This window comes from Hermetia illucens, chromosome 6, assembly GCF_905115235.1.
Source record: "Hermetia illucens chromosome 6, iHerIll2.2.curated.20191125, whole genome shotgun sequence".
In the NCBI taxonomy this organism is placed as follows: domain Eukaryota; kingdom Metazoa; phylum Arthropoda; class Insecta; order Diptera; family Stratiomyidae; genus Hermetia; species Hermetia illucens.
Window position 1 is genome coordinate 39,981,486 of NC_051854.1, and position 11,595 is coordinate 39,993,080.

The following is an 11,595-nucleotide window of genomic DNA, read 5'->3' on the forward strand; positions in this document are numbered from 1 at the left end:
CAGTTTGGAAAAATATGAAGGAGTATGTTGGATTTGTAGCCATATACGGATAGAAAAATGTGCGTTGAAATTTCTTAGATAAGGTGAACACAAAACCTTTATACCCGAAACGCGAGCTTCCGGTATTCCGACTTGTTTGTCAATTATCTTCACATTAAACGAACGAACGAAACGAATTTCTGCTCAACACTTAAATTACTATTTAATCATTTTCCACTTTTCTAATCAGCAATCTATAGAAGATTTTATTAGCCCAGTTGACTGGTTTCTGGCCAGCATTTTCTCCAACAATTACAACAAGTCGGGAAACCGGAAGCTGGACGCTTCAGGTACGAAAGGTTTTGTGTATTTCTTAGTACGTAGCACGCAATATATTCATATATTATGTGAGAGTATCCACTTTCGGGTGATATTGACATTCATAGTCTTCAATTTTCCAAGAAGCAACAATTTTGAGGTATTATAACTTTGTTAGTAATAGTGCGATTTCCACCAAACTTGGTAGGATCATGCTCTATATTATAGCCTATATCACTGCTAAATTTCATGGTACAAGGATGAACTTAAGGCGGGTTTCTAACCAATTACAAAAAATTGTAGTAATATACTATTATTAACTTTATTTAAACAGATATCAGCATGGAAGGTATTTCGGAGCCCAGGCACCATGTAGTGGGAGCCTCCTGATTTTTTCAGATTTTTCGGTTTGGTAGTTTCTGAGAATGGCCCCCTTAAAGAAGTGATCACTTTCAACCCCCCGCGCTCCCCACCCTTCCAACGAATGTCAAAACTATGATCGGCTTTGAAAAGTACTAATCGAGACCTTTAATTTAATACCCCACATGGCTATATTTGATGAAAAAAAATTTTACACCCCCCTTTTGCATGTATGGGGACCCCCCCCTTAAATTCGACGTAAAAGGATGTAATTCACTGTATGCGTGAGCGTTCACAGTTCCCACCTTTGTACCAAATTTGGTGTGAATCGCTATAACCGTCTCCGAGAAAAATGCGTGTGACGGACAGACAGACAGACAGACAGACAGACAGACAGACGGACAGACAGACAGACAGACAGTAAACCGATTTTAATAAGGTTTTGTGTTTACACAAAACCTTAAAAAGTAACCAATCAAATGTATAAAACTATAATTAAGAAGAATTGAGTATCTACAATAGGCTTCACTCAAAGCTAATATCGAGAAAATGGGTTCAAGCAACTGTTTTGTTGCACAATCAGCATCAAAATTTAGGTAAGTAGAAATGCATCAATCCAGTTTATACGGAAGCAAGGATTTAGGCATTATGAAATATATATGTATGTAGGCACACCGCACTGAAAGAAATAATTTCTAACCACGAACTTCTAGCGAATATCTATGGAAAACAATTTTAGATACGGCTTTCTAATTTGGATGAGGGGAATTAGAAAATAATAATTTCGCGCCCGGACTACCAAATTTTTCTTTGGAAGGATTTTTCGGCCACAAACCAGCTGAACAAAAAGATAGAAATGTAATGCATCAATTCATCATCATCAACATCGAAAAAGTCTATACTAAATTTATGTTCCAAGAAGATACACCGTCATTCTTGACTAATTTCGTCCAATATCGCTAACTACTCTTACTTTGTATCTGAAAATTTAACAAGTTGCATATGTACACCTATGAAAAGCTGAATTACCTCCAATCTTAACGATCTTGTTCGAATTTAATCCAAAGCCTACTAGAAACCAAGCGCATGTCTCTTAGAAAACTTTCTAATTTTTTTTTTCAAAGGCTCGTAATTATTTCCCTGGAGATGGTTTATCTATTTTGTAAACGAAAATTCACTGTGTTTTCAAACGAATCATTGATTATTGTACTCTGATACTCCGAATTGAGGTACCACACTCAATTTCAAAAGCACATATTCACTCACATTATCTGCATAAAATGCGCTGAACGTTGCAGGAATGCACTAGGACCTCACACGAACAGAAGAAGTTTCAACAAAAATAAAGAAAGTAGCATGTTTCTTATGGAAGTTATGACCACGTTACCAAAAAATGCACACTGCGGGCAAATTAACTAAGATTGTTTATAATACGCGGTTACGGACCGCAAAACCCGCTTACTACGTTCTCCGTGCACGCCAATTCCGAACTAACCAAGTCACTGGCTAGGCGCTGCTCCTCCAGTATCTGTTCGAAACCACTGCTATGTACGTAGGAAAAGATAAAATTCAGCAATTTAGTTTATATCAGAGGTTTCAAACGGAGCTGTTCTATCGGAGACCCACCAGCCTAGATTTTGCTTTCATACGCTCCACCACCGAAAGTGAGAGTACGCGAGCATTCCGATTTCGCGCTGGGAATCGAGCATGAACCATACACTCATCCCACGTAGGCTGCCTCGCCAAAAATATCAGCAGCTCCGTGCTTCCATTTTGATACCACAGCACTTTTCCAAAAGAGCATTAGCAAACACAAATTTTTATTTAGGTTGCAAACAGTTACTAACTTTGAAGATAGATCGAAACAGGTTCGCTTTTAGATCGCCGCTGCTATAACTCTCTTTTTTGCAAATTGTCGGAATGTATGTCGGTATTTCTGCCGCATACCTGCATAGCAGGCAACAGGTGACTTGGCTTTTTCTCCACCTGACTGGTTGCCTGATCGGTACAGCTGGAAAGACAAAGCCAAGTAGCAGTTTTCTCTCTTTGCATTTTGGCTAAATTTGTATCTGTGAAATGATGCATAAAGCGAATGGCAGTAACAGACGGATTGTAACCAAGCGATATACTATGAACATATCAGTGAGTTTGCTTCATGGATCGCAAGCACATTGATACAGTATTGCCTCCAAGTAATGCCTCTTTCGATTCGCTCAGTGAATTCTTCTGTAAACACCCTCAAAACATGGCGAAACTGATCCTTGAGTCGATTTGTACATAGACGTCTCCATGCTACTATAATAAGTTGGGAAGTATCTACGCACATAGCTGCAATGCACATACAATTTAGCTCATTGAAGAACTAGTCGGACTGCCAATCACGTGAATTAATACGTAACCGATAAGTATCTGTAAGCAATGTAACTGACTTGGCCAGGGTTGGGATACTTACTTTGTGCTGTTGTAAAAAACGTTACTTTTTGTATTTTTAATTCATAAACTGTCTTCATTTTTCCAGCCTTCTTTCAAGGAAAAGGGTCCCCTAATTTTGCAAGTTGCTCGATCTGGCACAGCACTACTTCCCAAACTGAAACCAATTCAAGTGAGGAACCAGACGCCTGGGTTACTCAGCTTGACTACTGTTAGTCAAAATGAACGCGTTGCTCACCCTTCTTCCTAGCTTTTCTTCCGGGAAGAAGAAAATGAAAGCTTTAAGTCGAACCATGGAGACCCTCTTGGGAATACCTCAGACGTCGAGGTTGAAATAGTGTGAGCCTCCCTCAAGGACCTATTATAACTCTCGACCTCAACCCTAGTGTATTAGATGTCAGAGCTGAGACCAGCATTGAAAAGTACTAATCGAGATCTTTCATTTGATACACCACTATGTTCGGTGAAAAAAGATTTTACATTCCCCTTTTCCATGTATAGATGTGTGTGTGTGTGTATGGTGGGGGAGAAGCTACAGCTTCTGAGCACTCAGGCCGTGTTGGCCCATTGTACTTGCCTCCCCCGTCTAACGGAATATTCCGGATTCGTTAACGTATCGCAGGATTTCCGTTAGTGGATGTGATACTACCCGTCGCAATTGGAGGACATCTGCACCAAAGATCTGATGCCTGATGCGTCCATAGGCGGGGCATTCACATAGGAAATGCTCCGTGGATTCCGCTTCCTCATTACAGGAGGGACACGTATCATCTTCGGTAATTCCTATTCTGAACATATGCCCAGCTAGTGAATTATGGCCTGTCAGAATGCCCACCGTATACCTGCAAGTCCTCCTGCTTTTCGACAGGATAAACTTTGCGGTACGTATGTTGGGTTCTGGCGGGAAAAGTTTGGTGTGTCGAGCAGCATTTAGGCTCTGCCACCTGTCATTATGGGAAACTTGTTCCCAGTTTTTGAAAACAGATTTAGCCAATGCCACGGATACCCCAATTGCTAGCTCCGGTCCCGGCATAGGGGAGATTGACCCCTCTTTCGCTAAAGCGTCCGAGATTTCATTTCCCTCTACGCCACAGTGACCAGGTACCCAGAGGAGTTCCACCGTATTGAATCTAGAAATAGAGTTCAAACGGTTTCTGCATTCCTGAACGATTTTCGAGGTGATCAAAGGACTGCTCAATGCCCTCAATGCAGCCTGACTGTCACTGCAGATTGCGATGCGCTTGCCCTTCAACCGCTCGTCAATCACCCAGTTTGCCACCCTTAGGATCGCATAAACTTCGGCTTGAAAAACCGTTGCATATTGTCCCAAAGGAGAAGCCCAATTCTCGTTTTTATTCGAGAGGTAGACTCCGGCTCCAGAACCCTCTTCTGTTTTCGAGCCATCGGTGTAGAAGACTTCCGTATATCCCGCCACGCATTCCTCAGGGTCTTCCTAGTCCTCTCTACGCTTCAGGGTAGCTACATATCTTCTACCAAACAGATGTATGGGGACACGAGAATCGGAAGGCATTGTAAGAACTGGATTCAGTCCTCCCAGTAACTCTTCCAATGCTCTGTGCTCCGCACATCCGTTGTTTTCCCATAGATCTAATCGAATTAGCCTATGAGCTGCTCTCATTGCAGTGCTTTGAATAAATATATCCAGGGGCTGCAAATTGAGTAGTGCATTCAGAGCTGCGCCGGATGTCGTGCTCATGGCACCAGTGATAGCCAGACAAACAGTTCTTTGCAGTGCGGCTAGTTTACGGTGAAAACCTTTTTGTCTCACCTTAACCCACCACACTACGGATGCATATACGAACATCGGCCTAATGGTGGCAACTTATAACCACATTACCACATGAGGCCTGAGTCCCCATGTCGAGGCAAAGGTCCGTCTGCACAGCCCATAAGCTGTGAGAGCTCGTTTCATCTTTACCTCTACATGTTTGTTCCAAAGAAGTTTTTTATCTAGAGTAACCCCAAGGTATTTCACTTCTTCGGAGAGTTGAAGGGTAGTACCCCTCATCTCAGGGAGACGAAGTCCATCCAGTTTTCTCCTTTTTGTGAATAAAACCATTGCGGTTTTATTTGGATTAACTGACAAACCATGTCTAAGGCACCAGCTGTCTATCAAATCAACGGCACGCTGTATATTCCTACACACCGTTCCAAGATCCCGCATCCGCATCCCGTCATCAGCATAAGCTTGAGCGTGTATTGGCAAATTTTGCAGTTCGCATAGTAGTGAGTCGATCAGCATACTCCACAGAAGCGGCGAAAGCACGCCTCCTTGGGGGCAGCCCTTCGTCGCTTCCGTAATCAGGTAGCGATCGACCCCTACCTCAACGCACAACAATCTTTGCGTTAGCATAGCATGGATCCACTTAATTAAAGCATCATCAACACCATGCGCTCTGGCGGCATCACAAAGTTTTTGAAAAGGCGCACAGTCAAAAGTCCCTTCAATGTTCACGAACACCCCCATCGCATACTTACCATTCAAAGTTGCATCCTCTATCTTTGTGATCAAAGAATGAAGAGCAGACTCACAGGACTTTCCACGGTGGTAAGCATGTTGATTTCCACTAAGTGGGTGTGACCTAAGTGCGTTTCCACGAATGTGACGCTCCACCAGTCTCTCCAAATCATCCAGCAAGAATGAAGTCAAGCTGATCTGTCTGAAGTTCTTTGGATTAGAATAGTCATCTTTCCCAGGTTTCGGTATGAAAACTACCTTAACCTGTTGCCAAGAAGAAGGTACCTAGCCCAGAGCAAGACATCCTCGAAAAATATTTCTTAGGGGTCGCTCTAAATGCTCCATACCCTCCTTTAGCATTGCCGGATAGATGCCAGCTATGACAGCTGTCACCTTTTCATGGGTAACAACCGCTTTCGCAGTGTTCCAGTTCCCCTTGCAACGCTTGCGTGTTGAAGGGGTGGCAAGAACCGTCAACTCTTCCCTTACCATTTCTCTCACCCGTTCTCCTGGGTGGTGTACTTCCAGGAGGGTCTGTACTGAATCCAGTCTGGAGCTCGTGAAAGTACCGTCGAGTTTTCTAAGAGAATCCAACTTGGCCGACTCATCCCTTTTGAGGACTCTGCACAGCCTTGAAGTCTCCCTTTCGCCTTCCAGTTCCTCACAGTACGCTCTAAAGGAGTCTCGTTTCGAGCACCTCACGAGCCTCTTATATTCACGTTGTGAGTTCCTTAAATTTAACCAGTCTTCGTCCTTGTTACTTTTGCAAGCACGATTTAGAAGTCGCCTGGTTGATTTCCTGAGTTTTCGCAGTTCTCGGTTCCATCAAGGAACCGTTTTACCGCTTTGGCCTCGGGAAATATGACAAGCCTGTTCATAGCACTCTAAAAGTGTGCAGTTCAGAGTTTTCAATTCATCTTCCAGCACCAAAAGAGTCCTTAGTCGCCTAGGGAACTGTACTTTATTGTCAAGAAGTTCATTGAACTTTGCCCAATCCGTTTTCCTAGGGTTCCGTCTTTGTACTGCAGACTGTTCGCCCGCAATAGTCAGATTGAATTCTAGATATCGGTGATCTGACAGTGAGACCTCGTCTAACACTCGCCAGTGTGTAATCAGCTCTAACAATTTTGGGGTACAGATTGTTAGGTCAATTACTTCGCTTCTTCTCGGCCCCACGAACGTAGGGGCGCACCCTACGTTTGCAGTCATAAGACCAGTTGAAGTGATCTCTCCTCTTGGATTGCATTTGCTACTGCCCCAACAAATATGTTGAGCATTCGCATCGCAACCTATTAAGAGTTCGAGACCACTTGATTCTGCATACGCCACCAGATCACTAAGTTCTTGCGTCGGTGGAGGGTACCAAGAATCATAGGGTAAATAAGCGGAGGCAACTATGATGTTTTTCCTCTCGCCATTTATCTGGCATTGTATGATGACCGTAGCTAAGTCCTGGGAACAATATTGTCTCAGCATGGTTGCCTCTAACCGTCTTGACATCAGGACGCAAGCTCTCGGTCTTATGGATCTTTCGTCGTAGAAGATCCTAGCCCCCTTTACTGATCCAATGCCACAGATTCTGTTAAATCGAACCCACGGTTCTTGCACCAGAAACATATAGGGGAAATCCTGTAGCTTTGTCATTCTCGCTGCCAACAGGTAGGAGCGAGCTGCAGGTTGATTTGACCAATTTTTATGTTTTTCGACATAAACTTAGTCTATTGTCTTATGGAAAACAGTTAGAAGCGTATGCGGCAGTCCGCGTATGACGGGGTTTCCCCCACACCATACCGCCAGAGACTCGATCCCCTCGTGATTGATTTCTCTGAGAAAAGCCGTACTTGGAAGTACCGCAATTCTCATGTTCTCATCCACGAAAGATCTCATCTCATCCCGCAGAGCATTCGTCTGTTTTCCACTTAGCACCTTAATTGGTTTGCGGTGTCCGGGTTGCATAGATTCGATCACTCGAACTGGCATCAAGTCAGTTCCGTTCACGTTTCTGGTTTCCCTTATTTCCGCCTGTTCCTTGGAAGGTGTAGGAGCAGTTACTAGCAGATAGGATTCACCCTGTAGTCCCTTCCCGAGAGCGAGCCCCCATACGGGAGGCACACCGGTCCTAATCCCCGCGAGACGAGTGGATATAAGCCCTGGTGCGGAGCACAATAAAGCGTTGGCACAGCAGATGTGTTGGTCTTACGCTTCTTGCGCGCATTACCGCTGACAGAAGAGTCTGGTGCGTCCAGTGTGGATCTTACCGGGGTTTCCAGTTTATCCCCACCTTCCGCCGGAGATTCCGCTTTCTTGCGTCCGATTTCTCTGGGCGTTACCGCGCCTAGTGATACAGTCACGTCCATGCCCTCATTCCCAAGGTGCTTCATCTTCCTTCGCAGTGCTCTCTTCTGCCGTCAGCTTAGGACCTTTCCAGGTTGACGGTGTCCGGACCGCTTCTTCCGCTCTTCCCGGTAAGGATGAAGGAGAAGGTTCTGACAGGCAGGATTCAGCCTGTAGTCCCCCCTCCTTAGTGGCCGAAGTTCCCTTGCGCCGGGCCTTCCTCTTCCGCTTGCGGGTAGATTTGGGTTGTAGTACCGCGGAGGAGCCGGCCGTAGTCGGATTTCCAGTTTCTCTCAATTTGAGAGTTTCCGTACTTTCCTTTCTGGCTAACTTCGCCGTAGGCACCAAGTGCAAACTTTCCACTGAGTCGGAAAGCATGCCTTCTGCAGATTGATCTGTAGGCGAGTATGAATGTGGTGAGGCCTCCAAAATCCGCGCCGCGATTCGAAGTCTGTGACTTCTTACCACTTGGGGAGTTTTCATATTCATATTTTTGGACACCCTTAGTGTAGTAGTAAACTACTACAGGCTCCCCCACCACGACAAGGTGGTGTCCGAGGGGGAGCCATGTATAGATACCCTTAACAATGTTGAACGATGTAACTCACTGTATGCGTGCGCGTTCACAGTTCACACCTTCCCACCAAATTTGGTGTCAATTGGTATAACCGTTTCAGAAAAAAATGCGTGCACCAGTCAGACAGACGGACAGACGATCTATATCGCTTAACTGCTACACTCCAAACAAGCTGAGCCTATCGAACAATATCCAACGAAGTAGACTAGACAGAGAAAGGCTGATGGACACGGAGAATCATATGGGATATTCAGAGGTAGATCGAGCCACTCCACGGTGAAGTACGACCTAAGACAAATTTTGTGCCGACACGGAGGTTATCGTGCATACCTCTATCAATTTGGCATGAAGAGTCGCCATATTATCCAATGTGCCCAGACAGCGCAGAGGACGTAAAACAACTATTATTTGAATCCCCGAGGTTCACGGTTAAAAGATCCGCATTAGAAGCACTCCGAGAAACCCGTTGAATCATATGTTGAAATCAATGGAGATATGGATTGTGGTCAAAAAAATGATCGAAGCTACCTACAGGAGCTTAAGCAGGAAGAAATCAGCCAGAAGAAGGAACGAACGACGAGCACGAGTGCGAACACAAGTGCAGTATAAATTCTGATACAGTCCCGCGACGTAATACACGGCAGTCCCGCGGAGAGAGTGAAAGGAGAAGAAAGTGGTTTTGGTGAGTAGAGTTCCCACTTAACTGTCTGGCAGGAACCTACGCTACTCTTTGAAATTTCCACCTTCCAAGAAAAAGACGGACAGACGCACTGTCCATCTGTGCGGGCAAACTTACAGGCGGACAGATGGACAGACTCCCACAGTGGTGTCTTTGTATCAGTCAGAAGCGGCAATCTGGACTTGCGGAAACCGAACGATCGAAAATACTAGCAATAGGCCAGAAGACGAATTCACACGAGCTAATCCCGGTTTGGATACTGTTGCCAATAAAAGCTCACTGTTAGGGCCAGACTTAACTGATTTATCAGCATATTTGAAACATGCATGATAGAAGGAGTTTTCCCCGCTCTGTGGAAAAAGCAAAAACTAGTTTTGTTCTCGAACCCCAATACGCCCGATTTGTCTTATCCACCCGGTAGGAAAGATGCACGAAAGGGTACCTACAGTAGACTTCTCCTTATCATAGAATAAAAGGGTGGGCTATCGGAGCGACAATTTGGATCTCGACAAGCCCACTCAACGATCGACACCGTAGACGTAATTTTCAAGCTTGCTCGAGACTCGTCTAATAAATGCTGCCCCGTGGTGACGTTGGATTTCAAAAAAGCAGTCAAGTCAGCCAGCTGGTAGTAGATACAAAGCTCATTGGCTAAAACGGATGTCCTTAATTATTTAACTAAGCTCCTTGGAAGTTACCTCTCGGAAAGGAAACTTGGGTATGATATGGATGAGGGATCCAAGCAGTACACCGTCACAGCAGGAGTTCCATGGAGCTCAGTGTTGGATCCTCTCTTGTGGAAGTTGTGTACAATGGGATCCTTGTCCTTCCCGTGCCAAAGGAGGCCAGATAATCTAATCGTGGTTGTCGTCGCGAAACAACCTGAGGAAGTTGAAGTTTACGCTAACGAAACCATTAGCCATAAAAGTGCAGCTGGATATGGTTCAGCCGCACCGGTTCGCTCTACACTATTACATGCGACACCAATTCGAGAGGAAGCACTAGCGTGTGAGAGCAATCGGAGGAGGTAAACATGACTTATTGCTTAGTGGCGCCAAGGAAGACGTGCCTGAAGACTTTATCCAAGTAGTTTCCAGGGCCCGAAAAAAGAAAGCAAAGAAGAACAAAAGAAAAGAACTCACTACGCCACCTGAGACCCGTCTGTCCAAAGACAAGGGGGCTGCACACCGAAAAATAATAACAGAAAAGATAAAGAAGCTAAGAAGGACTAGACGGTAGGCTCTGCTCGTTAAACCGACGGAAGACAAGACATTTGCAGAAGTCTACAGTGAAATTCGCTACAAGATAAAACCGGAAGGCAATGGAGCAGAAGTGTATTCCTTACGGAAAACGGAAGGTAGCGAAAGCCCGAAAACCCCTAAAAAAAGTAATTCTGCAAGACGCTCAAAGGCTCCTGTTTCTAGTAGAGCCTATGTATGTAGGTATGACTTCTGTGAATGCGCGAGACAAAAAAACTCGCTTTGGTGGAAGTCCCCGACCAATATGCGAGGAAACTCCTTAATAGCGGCAAAATCAAAATTGGATTGGTAGTATGCAGGGTACGAATGCCAAGTGCTACAAGTGTATGGACTGTGTTCACGCAGATTCGGCCAGGCAGGTCACCAAGCGAAGACCTGCAATGAAGGGGATCGTGATAGGTCTAGTCAATGCGTTGCACAAACTGGGGGTTCGAGGCGGTGACTAACCTTTAGGGCAAATCCTGGTAGGAGTTTATTTTAATGTTAGGGCGCTTGAATGGCGCATGCCTCAACCAGACTCGAAAGGGAAACGGATCCCGGAAATGGCGGCGAGAAGCAGGCTCCTAATTTTAAACAGCAAATCTACGCCAACGTTCCGGCCTACAGGCTTCGAAGGAAGCATCCCTGATCTAACTTTTGCATCGGAATCTTTGGCACCGGCGGTGGACTGGTGACGAGTCCTAGAAGACTTCTCGCCTTCGAAGTTATTGACGCAACTTGCGGGCGTGCACCAACCCGACGTTCTTCCTGCGTGTGGAACGTCGATATTCACCCTCGCGACGTTCCACACGCAAGAAGGAACGTCGCGAGGGTGAATATTGGGAAGTTCGTCGAAGTCCTTGGAACAAGCAGAGTCGCGCTGGAGGGCGCTTCGGGGAGTGATAGTATTGCAACCGACATTGTTGTATATTCAGTGATGAACCTGATAGCGACAGCATGTAAGGCTTCCATGAGTCAGAGGGATGGACGGCAGAAATTGCCGACCTACAGAAGGAGTGAGGTTTGGAACAACGTTTACATGCCCGCGAAAAGACATGAACCATCAAGACAGTATATACGAATGGAACAGCAAAAAGGAGACTCCGCCGCCGATCTCGACGGATAGTGCTCCTTGATGTCAGAAACACCTTCAATTAAGGTGGGCAGATATACTAGGCACATTAGAAAATTCATTCCGCAT

The 11,595-nt window shown here is 45.3% G+C and overlaps 1 protein-coding gene across 2 annotated transcripts in view; it reads right to left on the minus strand.

Annotated features, from left to right (window-relative positions):
* The window catches only part of LOC119660183, an 85,886-nt gene extending 83,588 nt beyond the window's left edge, over positions 1-2,298 (minus strand). Inside the window, exons 1-2 of one of the 2 annotated variants that reach the window (XM_038068593.1) lie at positions 1,924-2,298; positions 1,687-1,812 (exon numbers count right to left, since the gene is read on the minus strand). The gene's annotated coding sequence lies outside the window, so the exon portion shown is untranslated. The remainder of the gene's footprint in view (positions 1-1,686; positions 1,813-1,923) is intronic. The other variant, XM_038068594.1, reaches the window with a different exon arrangement.
* Between the last annotated feature and the right edge of the window lie 9,297 nt (positions 2,299-11,595).